The sequence below is a fragment of the Felis catus genome, chromosome F1, assembly GCF_018350175.1.
Source record: "Felis catus isolate Fca126 chromosome F1, F.catus_Fca126_mat1.0, whole genome shotgun sequence".
In the NCBI taxonomy this organism is placed as follows: Eukaryota; Metazoa; Chordata; class Mammalia; order Carnivora; family Felidae; genus Felis; species Felis catus.
The window spans coordinates 21,829,651-21,839,559 of NC_058384.1; the positions used below are offsets into that span (position 1 = coordinate 21,829,651).

The 9,909-nt window shown below is 37.4% G+C and overlaps 1 long non-coding RNA gene across 1 annotated transcript; it reads right to left on the bottom strand.

Annotated features, from left to right (window-relative positions):
* Nucleotides 1–344: 344 nt before the first annotated feature.
* Nucleotides 345–9,464, bottom strand: LOC123382851. The gene is made up of 2 exons (XR_006591921.1): nucleotides 9,403–9,464; nucleotides 345–611 (listed from the first exon to the last, which is right to left on the bottom strand). It is a non-coding gene; the product is annotated as an uncharacterized LOC123382851 (long non-coding RNA).
* Nucleotides 9,465–9,909: the final 445 nt, after the last annotated feature.

The window sequence follows — 9,909 nt, forward strand, 5'->3', positions numbered from 1 at the left end:
CACAACATTGTTTGCCTGATTAATGATTCAAATTTTGCTTGAATTTACTTTTTATAGATTTAATATTTTGGTTTTATGTTGTATAAAAGCCACAGTGAAGTATAAGGAATTTACATGTCATTTATATTGCATGTATAATTTTTATGATGAAAAATCATCAAAATCAATGGCTCTCAAATAGTGAACATTTTACCTCATCTTGAGGCAAGCTGGGCTTGCCTTTGTTGTTGACAAAGAAAGGAGATGTGAGGAGCCAACACCTGAATATATCATTAATAATTAGAGGATAAACAAATGCACTAAAAATAAACAAATGAATCATTAGTTAAGCCCATAGAGAAATGTTTTTTTGTAAAAACGCTGAATCTTTACTAAATAAGAGATGTTTTACCAGACGATACTAGTTTCTTGAATTAAATGTGTGTGCCATGTTTCTGGTCCAATCACAAAAAGCCAGATTTTCACAACAAAATGCTTCCTCTTTGTCTCTGGGGCAGATTTATAAAATATTCCAAATGTGCTGTTGGAGGCAAAAGCGGTAGGAATCCAGGTACGTCAGGATGATTACGGTTGTCTGGCTGGAGCCTTCTGAGACGTCCTTGTGCAATTCTCTGTGTAAAAAGTAAAACGTATTTGGAGTTTTCTGTGACAGTGGCTTTGCATTGCACAAGTCCTGAACTGCTTTTGATCACTTAACCATTTCCCCTTCCATGGACTGCCCACGTTTCCTCCACAGCACATCATGCTCCAGGAGAGGCGTCTCGTCTGTAACCTGAGTCTCATCGGCCAAACGTTGCAGAATCACACTTGCCACTGAGTCTGCTTCGAACAGACTCACAGTGGCTCTGTCCTGAAAATTAATTTGTCTGAAATCCTGAAACTACAATTCTCTAAAAATACACTCAGCTTTAGGTAAAGTGTATTTTCCCAAACTGGTGTCTGCAGACCACCTGTCTGCCCTGGCTCTGGACCGTCTCTCGGCCTGTGTTGGATTTCTGCTGGCCCCAAATTCCACAGGACCCGTGAAGCCCAACCCCACCTTGCCCACTGTTTGGGATCTTCTCTCATCTCTTACGGAGTCCCTGTCAATTCCCCACAAAACTCTCCCCCACCTTTCTTTTTGCCCCTCAATCAAATCAGCTCCCTCTCTTCTCACCACACCCTGACAATCCCCATCCACTGCCCTCTATCCTCCTTCAAAACACTCTGGCTGTACATGTACTTTGTCAACCTTTAAGTCTCAGAGAAATAGTCACCAGCTCCCATGAAATCCTTTCCTGACTCCACTGGGCAGTTAATTGTTTTTCCCTCAATGCTATGGTTTAGATTTCTTTTTCTTTCATTTTCATTTATTTCTTCATCTATTTCTCCTTCCACTCCTCTTTCTTCTTCCCTTCTTCCTTCTTCTCCTCCTCCTCCTCCTCCCCCTCCTCTTCCTCCTCTGGACTCCTCTTTCTTTTTCTCCTTCTCCTCTTCCTCTTTCTTCTTCTTACTTGACACAAGGTATTACTATTGCCTCTTATAAAAGTTTAAAAGTCCTGGGTTCCAATTCTGCCTCCTCCACTAACCATGTGACATTATTCCTGTCGTCTAATCCAACAGTGCTTTCTCATCTGCAATATGTTAATAAAAATAATAAAATATAACAATAGTTTTGAAAACACAACACAGAGTGTTTATGCTTACTATGTTCCAGGCACCCTTTTAAATGTGAATATATATTAATTTTTTTAATAATGCAAAAGAGTGGTAAAATAATTTCTAGCAAATTATGTAGCCATTTAAAAATGAGGTAAAATATTAAACCATATCCATTATATAATATTAAGTGGAAAATCAAATTGCAGAACAAAATATGTAACATGATCATCTACATTAAAACTATGCATTAGATATACAAATAATAGCTCTCATTCTTCCCCTCTCTCTATACACACACATGCACAATTTGAAGTTTTACAAATCATGTGTTTATATATCTACATAGTTTAAAATTTTCAATGAGCATTTAAAAATTAAATAAGTAGGAGAAAATGACTATATAAAAATAAATTGGGGGGGTGGTGCCTGGGTGGCTCAGTCCATTAAGTGTCTTACTCTTGATTTCAGCTCAGGTCACGATCTCTCACAGTCATGGGATTGAGCCCCATGCTGGGCTTCATGCTGGGGATGGAGCCTGCTTAGGATTCTCTCTCTCTTCCTCTCCCGCTGCCCCTCCCCCACTCATTTTTTTTTTTTTTACTCTCTCAATCAACAAATAAATAATGATTTTGACAAGCATAGCAGAACTGGCAATTTAAATAAATTATATTCATGAAAGTAAAACCTTGGCTAGATATTTTCCTTATTCCAATCACAATTGAAAAAAAAGGTTTTTGATATACACTTTTAAGAACCGCCAACTAAACCAACATTGTGTTTTTCTAAATATCCCCAATGAGAGCATAGATTTCTAATTCGGGAATTTTTTTTTTTTTAACTAGACAGTGGCATCTGTCATCGTGGCTGGTGAATAAAATTGCTAATGAGCCTGGGTAATGCCGATATTAGCCAAAACCATCACAGACTTTTCTCTCATTCAAAGCACTATAATTTTTAAAGGATGTTTTATGGGTAACCGTTCATTCCTTTTATAGGATATAGAGACCTCAAAATGTTTCCAAAGTTTATTTCAAAATAATAAGCTTAATTATGTTTTATGGGAAGAAATCTGTATACTTACCAAAATTTCACTGCTCAGGTTCAGTTATTCTAGTTAGATGCCAATTGGAATAAATTTCTAAAACTTTTCAATAATTTCATCAGTCCTAGAAGTTACTAGATAAATGCCTTACTTATCACTGTAGACTTTTCTTCTACCTTCTTTTAACAGTACATCTGTCATTTCATCTCTGCAAGTAACTTTTGAATATAAAGTGTTTTGCATATTTATAATGTATTCTTGCATTGGAATGAATATAACCTCTTATTATTTTTGCCTATAATTACCATCACAATGAATAGCAGATCTTAAGAGTGCTGTTACTTCAAGTTGAAACCCAAGGCAGCAACACTCACCACTTCCTTCCCCACCTCCAACATGTATCTGCATCTCTTTCATTCAATACGAGGAAACTTCCTCTAGTCTGAGATTAATCTCTCAACCCTCTCTCAGAAACTTGTTCCACCATTTAGATCTGTTCATCATTAATATCAGCCCCTCTTTTCACCCAGCTTTTGCCCCTCAGTGTTTAAATAAGTCAAGTCTCTTCCATAGAATGTTGAAAGATAGAGACAGAGAGACAGAGACAGACACAGAGAGAGATAGAAGACCTCGATCCCTACATCTTCTTCTAGTTTCTGACCAATCATTTGCTTCCTACTTTAAAACAATCATAGTCTCAGGGTGCCTGGGTGACTCTGTCAGTTAAGCCTCTGACTTTAGCTTAGGTCATAATCTCCAAGTTCCTGAGTTCAAGCCCCATGTCAGGCTCTGTGCTGACAGCTCAGAGCCTGGGGCCTGCTTCAGATTCTGTGTCTCCCTCTCTCTCTGCTCCTCCCCCACTTGCACTCTGTCTCTCTCTTCTCTCAAAAATAAACATTAAAAAATTAAAAACATAAAATAAAGCAATCTTAGTGTCTTAAATTACCCACTTTCACATTCTTTTCAAGCCAGAGCACTTAGGGCTTGGCCCCAATCACTCCATTGAAAGTTTCAGTGATAGTCACAAATGAATCCATTTACTAACCCAAGGGATGATTTTCAGGCATCTTACCTGAATTTCTTGGCAGCATTTATTTTGCCACTTTTCTCCACTCTTTGCTTGGAGCTTTTACTTTGCCTTTTGTGAAACCACACTCTTCCTGTTCTCCTTTTATCTGCAATTCCTTTTTGTGTATTTTGGAAACTCACCATTTAAACTTGATTCTCCACAGAATTTCATCCTGGGTTCCTCTCTCTTCTCGATCTATACACTTATCCTGATCATCTCTTCCTTGGTCAAGTCCTCAGTTAATATCTCTACCTTTTGGCATCCTAACCTTTGACTCTAAACAGGTCTTTGTCCCCTGAATGCCAGTTTTAACTCACCATGAGACTCCACAAACTCTCTTATCCTCTATGCTCTCCCCTTTTGGCAAATGGCACTACTAGTTGCTAAAATAAAAAACATGGAGTCCTTCTAGAATTTTTCTCTCTACCTCATTTCCCACACCCATTGATCTTTAAGCCCTGCCAATTTTATTCATTAAGTGGTTCCTAACTATTACTTTAGGGATTTTTCCCTTCTTATTTAGATTCCTATCATAATCTCATTGGATCTGCCTTTAGTTTTATCTCTTCCAACATACCTTCCCCAACTCCATCATAACTTATAAAAAATTTGTTTAATGTTTATTTATTTTTGATAGACAGAGTGTGAACAGGGTAAGGACAGAGAGAGAGGGAGACACAGAATCTGAAGCAGGCTCCAGGCTCTCAGCTGTCAGCACAGAGCCCAACACAGGGCTTGAACCCACGAACTGTGAGATCATGACCTCAAGTTGGAGGCTTAACTGACTGAGCCACCCAGGCACACCATAAAAAACTTTCTAATACACAAATCAATAACTCCCCATCAACTCCTAGATAAAACCCAAACCTAAGGCTGTACAAAATCTGGCCCCTGCCTACCTTCCCAATCTTATCTTCTCTCTAAATGCCACAGGCATCCTAAGATCTGGTCATACTCAACAACTTGTAATTTTGTGAACATACTATATTCTCTCTTTGCACACGGTCCCATTACTTTCTTTCTCCTTTCTTCTTAGCTTAATCATTTCTTCTTTGAAAACATCTCAGTATCACTTCTACCAAGATACATTTTATTAGAACTTCCTTAACCATATTACCCAGAATTAAAATAGGCAAACTTCCTGTGGGAATCCATAGATCTTTGCCTACATTTGTCACATCATATCTCTTGTTTGCAAGTTCCAAAACTAAACCCAAAACAGATTTAAAAATAGGGAAGGGGGAACTAAAGAGAATGTATTAAGTTAAAGTCAGTGGAAAGCCCAAGAAATAAATTTTAAAGCATATCTGAATATAGCAGCTTAACAAATGTCCTCAGGAGTCCATGTATTTTTCTCCATCTTTATTTTTCTGTGTTGGCCTTACTCTCAAGTAGGCTATCACTGCATGGTGGCAAAGAAGGTCATCAGCTGCTTTCTTAAGATTTCCATGAAAAGTCCTAGGATAGTTTCTCATTGAACTAGCTATAGCCACTTGCCTATTTTACTGAACACTCACATTGGTTAGAACAAAGATAACCTGACTGACCAGGCGTAGGTCACATACCCACTCTTGGTGGTGGGGTATGGGATAGAATCAGCATCCTCTAAAATATGAACTAAGAGAAATTAGTCCATCAAAAAGGTGATGGGCATAGAAGGGTACATAGTCTACTATAACCCTTGTCATACTATATTATTATAGTGTGTTTATCTGCTCACTAATTTGTGAGACTTTTCAAGATATAGATTATGTTTTCAACTATGTAACTCAATTACAAAGTATACTCATATCAGTGTTCTTGTGAGAACTTCATGAAATAATGTATTTATAGCACCTATAATACTATCCAACCATAAAGAAAGAATAAAATCTTGCCATTTACAACAAAATGGATGGACTTTGAGGAGATTATGCTCAGCAAAATAAATCAGACAGAAAAAGGCAAATACCATATGATCTCACTTATATGTGGAATCTAAAAACACAAAATAAAAAACAAAAGCAGACAAAACAAGAACCAAGTTCATAGATACAAAGAATGGACTGGTGGATGCCTTAGGCAGGAGGAAGTGGGAGAAATGAATGAAGGGTGTCAAAAGGTACAAACTTCCAGATATAAAATAAATAAGTTATGGGGACATAATATGTAGCATGGTGACTGTAGTTAATAATACTGTATTTTATATATAAAAGTTGTTAAGAGAATAAATCTTAAAAGTCCTCATCATAAGAAACAGTATTTTTGTAATGGTATGGTTATGATGTTAAGACACCATGGTGATCATTTTGCACAAAAACATTGAATCTTTATATTGGACACTTGAAACTAATATAGTGTTATATGTCAATTATATCTCAATAAAAAAGCATTTATCACATAGATATACAAAACAAATATTAGCTATCACTACTGGTATTATTGTTTCACATACAGAGTGAAACATAAAATAAGCTTTATCTGTATAGTCAATGTACAGAAAAGGCCCATATGCATGATTGTCATAAGAGAAAATATTTTCACTTTCAAGTAACAGAAAGTCCACCTAAAAGTGAATTAAACTTAAGAGCACTTTTTATCTTACACAGCAAGGCGTCTAGAAGCCACATGGCTATAAGGAGATGGTTAAATCTGTGGCTAAAATAAGTAATCAGGGATCCAGAGTACTGCCATCTTTTGGTTTTGTCATGCTCAGAGGCTGGGCTAGTTCATCATCATAAGAGATTAATTAAGCTCCCAGCAATACATCCTCACATACCAGTGGCCTAGAGGTGGAAAAAGGAATATCTTTTTCCATGGATCTCTTTTTAAGAACAAAGAGTTTTCTTAGGATCCTTCCTTTCCCAAGCCAATTACTACTACATATCGTTGGTCAGAACTGGTCAGTGAGACCACTTCAATTCTCACGGACCAAGCAAGATGCTTTCAAAAGGAGGACAGTATGCTTTCTAACTTTTGGGACCCTGTCAGTATGAAGGCAGGGGTGCTGGTGAAAAATGATGTCTGTGCATTTTGCAGTTATTTCCAAAGTAACATGTGCTCATTGTTGCAATTCAATACATCTGCGTGTTTACAGTAAAATTACTATTCACCCCTTTTGGCTCCTAATTTTATCCTGTGGTATACACACAGTGAACAGTTGGTATGTTTCTTATTTGTTCATACAAAAATAGGATCATGTTGGTGAGTTGGCTCCCCAAAATTGAGACATGCTATATATATTCTAGAACATTTTCTTTCTAATAGGTGCATATTCCTTCCATAGTATACTGTGCCAGTTATCAGTTCATTGCCTTTCAGGTCCAAGACCACTCTTATTTGCCCTGTTTTATGATCCTGGATGCTATAAACATTTCTCCTTTGGGGCACCTGGGTGGCTCAGTCAGTTGAGCATCTGATTTCGGCTCAGGTCATTGTCTAGCGGTTCATGAGTTTGAGCCCCACATCAGGCTCGCTGCTATCAGCCTGTCAGTGCAGAGCCCACTTCAGGTCCTCTGTACCCCTCAACCCCGTCTCTGCCTCTCTCCTGCTTGTGCTCTTTTTTTTTTAAATAAATAAATAAACACTTTTCCTTTAACACCTGGCTCAATTTTAGGCTCTGTCAATAGAGGGTGCTGGAGAGACACCTCAAAGCCAGAGTTGGAAGAAGGAATTTTTCTTCCTGCTTCCTGAGTGCTGTTTTTGGCATGGCAGCCAGTTAATGGACCTGGAAAAGGCCTAGTAGTGCTCATATCAGCACTGGGAGCTGCACGTATCAGCATGGATGCTCCGTTAAGGTTTTCTGCCACCCTGAAGTTTTGGTCTAGGGACCAGTTGTAGTTCCCTCTGCAAGTTTCTTGCCATCAGCATGCTGCATGTTCCTGTGGCAGCCTCACCCTCTCTAGAGGTCTGAATCTCAGTCATGGGCAGAGGGAGGAGAGCTCTTTCAGATTCTTCTTTCCTTCTTCCCTCTTCTTCAGCCCAAAGAATAATAAATGTTTCATGCATCTGCTACTTCTCTACTTCTTATAGTTTTCTCTCCTTCTTCTAGTAGTTAACCATCTTTAACTGGTTAACCATTTTTCTCTGTTCAAATTACTGTTGTACTTTTTCTCTTCTCACTGGATTGTGACTGGTATGGATGAATATACTATAATTTAATTTAATCATACCCAGTGTATTCAACAGTTATGGTTTTGTTTGTATGTCCTGCTCTTCATTTATTATTTAATAAGTATTCATTGAGAACTTACTGTGTACCACATATTAATTTAAACACTAGGAATATTGTGGTAAGCAAGACTAATAAAGTCCTTACTTCATGGAGTTTACAGTCCAGAGCAAAGACTGAGATAATAAAAATAAATATAATGTTCAAGATAGTGATAAATGCTGTGAAGAAAAAATATGAATGTTTAAGAGATTAGAGAGTAAAAATAAATCAAGGGATAGGGAACAATTGGGGTAAGCAAGATCAAGAAGGCCTTCACTGAGGAGGTGGCATTTGAACAGAGATCCGAATGATGGGAAAGAGTTGACAACAAACATCCATTGTGGCTGGATCATGGTGTCAAAGGAGTAGAGTGATATGTGGTGAGAAGTCAGCATATGATGCAAGGATACGTAGGTAATTGAAAGTTTGGATATCATTGTGAGGGTGATGGGAAGCCATTGGAATGTCTTTTTTTAAATTTATTTAAACACTTTTTTTTTAATGAGACAGAGTGGGGGGGGCAGAGGGAGGGAGAAAGAGAGAGAGAGGAAAAGAGAGAGTGAGAGAAAGAGAGAGAGAGGAAGAGAGAGAGTGAGAAAAAAAGAGAGTGAGAAAAAGAGAGAGTGAGAGAAAGAGAGAGGGGGAGAGAGAGAATCTTAAGCAGGCTCCATGCCCAGCTTGGAGCCCAACATGGTACTCACTCTCATGACTGAGATCATGATCTGAGCTGAAATCAAGAGTCGGTTGCTTAACTACTGAGGTAACTAGCCCCCACCCCTCCACTGGAATGTCTTAAACAGAGAAGTAAAACAACCTACTTTACGTCTTCAAAAGGCCACTTTGGCTGTTGTATACAAAATAAATTCTTCAAATTACTATGTTGTATGCTTGAAATGAATATAACATCATGTGTCAACTATACCTCTAAAAAACAAAAAAATAAAAAAAAAAGCATAAACTCTCTGGAGTCAAGAGTACAGACAGGTTATGCAAAGTTAGAGGCTATTACAATCATTCACACAGAGATTTTGTTGACTTGGACCAAGATGTTAGCAATGGATGCTGTGAACAGTGAAAGAGAATGAATTTAAGATAGAGCCTGTAGATGTTGCAGATTGATTATATGTGGAGAATGAAAAGTGAGGAATTAGAGATAACTCCTAGGTTGGGGCCTAAGCAAATAGTTAGCTTATTTGGGCCCTCCATTAGCAATTCTCAAACTTTTTGGTTGCAGGACAATTTTCTATTTTTAAAAATTATTGGGTAATTTAAAAAATGCTTTTGTTTATGTGGGATACTTATATACATATGTGTATATGAAAAAAATTACTTTTTACTACATTAAAATAAAAACAAATATTTAAAATATTTCTTACTAATTCATTTAAAATAGAAATAAGTCCATGACATATTGACATAAATAACATATTTTATGAAAAATACCACATTTGGGGGTACCTTGGGTGGCTCACTCAGTTAAGCGTCCAACTTTGGCTCAGGTCACGATCTCGTGATTTGTGAGCCCTGCATCAGGCTCTGCACTGGCGTTGTGGAGCTTGCCTGGGGTTCTCTCTCCATCTCCCTCTTTCTCTGCACCCACTCTAAAAATAAATAAATAAACTTTAAAAAATAATACCACATTTTTATGAAAAATATTCTCCACAAAAGTGTTTGGTGAGAAGAGAGGCATTATTTTCTTTTTTTCAAATCTCATTAAGGTCTGGCTTAATAAATGACAGTCATATTCTTAAATCACCTTCTTCATTCAATTTATTGTGATATATTGTTTGGTTGTGGTACATGAAGAAAACTGTGTCTCACAGTTTCTCACAGTGTCTCACAGTGTCTCACAGTTAGATATGCAGTTAGGAAGGGGAGAGTTATTTTAATACCCTTTTCAGATAATTGCAGATATTATTCTTTGATATTACACTAAAACTTGATAAACGGTAGCTTCCGAAAGGT